At 38.8% G+C, this 4144-nt stretch overlaps 1 non-coding gene across 1 annotated transcript; it reads right to left on the reverse strand.

The window, feature by feature from the left end:
- Positions 1-2352: 2352 nt before the first annotated feature.
- On the reverse strand, positions 2353-2456 carry LOC127901676 (small nucleolar RNA R71). The gene has a single exon (XR_008053920.1). It is a non-coding gene; the product is annotated as a small nucleolar RNA R71 (small nucleolar RNA).
- Between the last annotated feature and the right edge of the window lie 1688 nt (positions 2457-4144).

Here is a 4144-nt window from a genome sequence, read left to right on the forward strand (position 1 = left end):
CCGCCATTTCCACAAAGGGCAGCGACTGTTCACGCATCTCCGACGCCGATTTGCTGCCGCCGTCACACTGGAAAACATCAACCGATGCGCGCGCAACTAGAAGCCCTTGCTCACGCTGCTGGTTGCACGCTGTAGCTGCTGGTTGTTGAGTGTTAGAAAATGCATATTTATAAAGGAGAAAACCGTCATTTTACATTTTAAGTCTTACTAACAACCCTTACTTTTATATACTTAACCTTCTTGTGATTTAATTACATGTGTTTTATTTTAATTAAGTATTTTATGTATTTTAGGGGCATTATAGTCATTTCACAATAAAGGAGAGATCAGACGGCAAAACGAACATCACTTTTGAACTCAGGACGGTCGAAAACCTTAGGAGGAGCATAAAAGGAAAAATGGCACTATTCACATGTACGGTACTATTCACGTGTACGGTACTGTATACGTTACTGTTCACGACACTGTTCACATAAACGGATGATGACGTGGCATTGACCGATGATGTGGCATTGACTGATGAGGTGTCACGATCCTGTTGGACTAAAATTCTTATGTACTGTTGATGGTGACGTGGCAGCATATCAGTGGACGAAAAATCTCGCGTACGGTGCATGCATCACACAGGATTATTTTCAACCAAACCGTGTTACTGTTCATCCGGGTCAAACCGCGTTACTGTTCAAAGTCTGGTCAAACCGTGTTACTGTTCATCCGCGTGGTCAAACCGTGGACTGTTGACTGATGACGTGGCGCAATCCTAAGCGTCTAAACTGTTTTTAATCCGATGGCCATGATTTACTCCATGTATCTATAAAAAGGGGGCCTCCCCCCCCCTAATTTGATATCTCTGAATCCATTTTTGGGATCCATTTTCTGTAATTCCCTCTCCATCTTGTATTTTCTTCGTATTTTAATAAATTCCCATTTTGTCCGTAGTTCAATTATGAGTGGCTAATTTTCTTTCAAGCTTGGGTTGAAGGTGAAGTCTCAACATGTGTCATGGGCTTAATTTGGTAAATTTATTTTCTCTTCCCCTCTAATTTTTGTGGATGTTTTGACTTCTCGTCGACAAATAATAATAGTCTTGTCTAGATACCGCCTTGGTTACACCGGCTCTCTAGTATAAGGTTATTATTATTTGGCACGATAAGCCCTTAGCACCATATTGATTAGAGCGTGGTTCATGAGGTGTGGATTCCCCCCTCATGATTTAATTGGCATTAATACGGATTATTTAGCCCATGATGCATGTTGATACGGATCCAGATACCCAAGTACGTCATTTCAATAGAATTCTCTTCAATTCATTCTCGCCATTTCAATTCCAGTTTTAGAATTTATTCTCGCCATTTTAATTTAAGTTTGAGCATATTCCAAATCATTTCCACCATAAATCCAATCACCCATTTACAAAATTAATTCTACACAATTAAAATCCACCTCCTCGTGGGATCGACACTCGTCACCATAGATCTATACTACAATAGATTCGTACGCTTGCGAGTACATTAAAATTTGCACAACAAGTTTTTGGCGCCGTTGCCGGGGAGGTAAGTAATTTTAATTCATAGAATTAATTTTTGTGAACAATTTCTTTTAATTATTTTCTTGTAATTTTTTTGAATCTGCATTTAAAGGTTAGTATTTTTTTTCTTTTTCTCTTCTGTAAAATTCTATAATTTAATTTTCAATTTATTTTTCTTTGTAATTTTTTTTTGTTTATCTTATTAATTTATTTTTAGTTAATTTATTTCACATATTTGTTTAGTAAGGTTGTAATAGCGCAATAAGGTTAGTATCGTAATGTCTCCCTCTTCTTTATTTTTATTTGTTTTGTTCCCATCTTTATTTTCTTTTTATTTGTTTTGCATGCATGGTCGTAGGTCATTATTACCTAATCTTGAACCTATAGACCTTGAATTAGAAAAAACACTTCACACACAAAAGCACATTAAAAATAAATTTGAAATGGATTTGCAACCACAAGAGAGGCCATTTAAGGACTACTTCAGTCCTTTAGCTAATTTGAGCACATCATGCATAAGATACCCTAATGTAGCTGCTAGGAGCTTTGAACTAAAACCTAGTGTGCTAAATTGTCTCCCCACATTTTATGGCCTAGAAAATGAGGATCCATATAATCATCTGAACGATTTTCATGCCATTTGTCAAACTTTTAAATATGAAAATTTTTCAGACGATGATGTTAAACTTAGACTATTCCCATTTTCTTTAAAGGATAGGGCTCGTTCATGGCTTAATACATTGCCTGCTAATAGCATTGCATCATGGGAACAAATGGTTACAAAATTTTTGAATAAATATTTCCCAGTACATAAAACCAATGCTATTCGCAGGGAAATCTCGGAGTTTACCCAGAGAGAGGACGAGCAATTTTTCGAAACATGGGAGCGATTCAATGGGCTACTCTTGAAGTGTCCACATCATGGGTACGAGAAATGGCACCAATGCCAATACTTTTTGGAGGGATTATTGCCGAATGTGCAAGAATGGCTAATGGCAACAAGTGGAGGAGAGCTAATGTCAAAAAGTGCATCAGAAATTTGGGAATTCTTCCAGCAACAAGCAGATAATTCCCAACAACGAAGTCGATCACTTAGGACTACTAGAAGAATTAAAGGAGTGAATGAGGTTCAAATTGGCGAATCAACTTCAGGAATCAAAGAAGTCAAGGAGATGGTTGAAGGTCTTGCTCGACAAATAGCATCGTTATCGACTGCTAAATCAACAGAACCACATGACCATGACTCATACTCAGATCAAGCCAATGCCATAGGTGTAATGAGAAAGCCATCAAATTACAACCCATACTCCAACACATATAACCCTGGATGGAGAGACCACCCCAATTTTTCATGGTCTCAAGGATTCCAACAGAATGGACCAGCAGCTCCAGCTCCACCAATGCAACAAATTTCTCAAAATCCTCAAGCCTCTCAGCCCCCATTTAGACCATACAATCAGAACCAGAACTACTCTCAACCCAGACCATGGGAGGATTCATTCCAAAATCTCAAGAATCTTACTCACTCTACGATTGAGCAACAAAACCGCACCATTGATGGACTACGAAATGAATTGAGAGCGGGCTTCAACTCACAAGCCCAATCAGTTTCAAGCCTCGAGAAGATGGTGGGACAACTTGCTTCTTCAGTTCAGACCTTGGCAATGACTGTTGAGAAAGGTAAATTTCCAAGTCAACCAGTGCCTAATCCTAAAGGAGTACATGAAGCAAGTACTAGTTCACCACAGCAACATGGAGAGGTCAAAGCAGTAATGACCTTGCGAAAAGGAAAGGAAGTCGACAACAAAGTGGAGATGCCGGTGACAAAAGAAAATCAAATTGTACCTGTGAATGTTGAGGACTCATCACCGGAGGAGAAAGAAGAAACTAACCCACGAGAATATGTTCCGAAAGCTCCATTTCCTCAGAGGTTAGCTAAAGGAAAAAAGGGAAAATCCACAGGTGAGATTCTTGAAATCTTCAAACAGGTAAGTGTTAACATCCCTTTGCTTGATGCTATTAAACAAGTTCCATCTTATGCCAAGTTTCTTAAAGACCTTTGTACTAAAAAGAGAAATATGCATGTTCAAAAGAAGGCATTTTTAACAGAAAACGTTAGTTCTATACTCCAACATAAAATTCCTTTAAAATGCAAAGACCCAGGCTCCCCCACTATCTCATGTAGTATAGGGAACCACACAATTGAGAATGCTTTGTTGGATTTAGGAGCTAGTGTAAATCTTTTGCCTTACTCTGTATTCGTGAAACTTGGACTGGGAGAATTACACCCAACTCCAGTGGTGTTACAGCTTGCAGATCGGTCCACGAAAATACCTCGTGGTATTGTGGAGGACGTGCTTATCCAGGTAGACAAGTTTTATTTTCCTGTTGATTTCATTGTAATTGACACTCAACCAATACAGGATTCAAGGAAGCACATCCCCATTATTCTAGGCCGACCTTTCTTGGCAACTGCGGATGCTCACATTCAATGCAGGACTGGAAATATGCAGTTGTCCTTCGGCAACATGACTATGGAGCTAAACATTTTCAACATTGCCAAACAACCTTACAGTGTAGATGATGGAATTGTTGATGTGGATTTAATTGAAGCAT

The sequence above is a fragment of the Citrus sinensis genome, chromosome 3 (assembly GCF_022201045.2).
Source record: "Citrus sinensis cultivar Valencia sweet orange chromosome 3, DVS_A1.0, whole genome shotgun sequence".
In the NCBI taxonomy this organism is placed as follows: domain Eukaryota; kingdom Viridiplantae; phylum Streptophyta; class Magnoliopsida; order Sapindales; family Rutaceae; genus Citrus; species Citrus sinensis.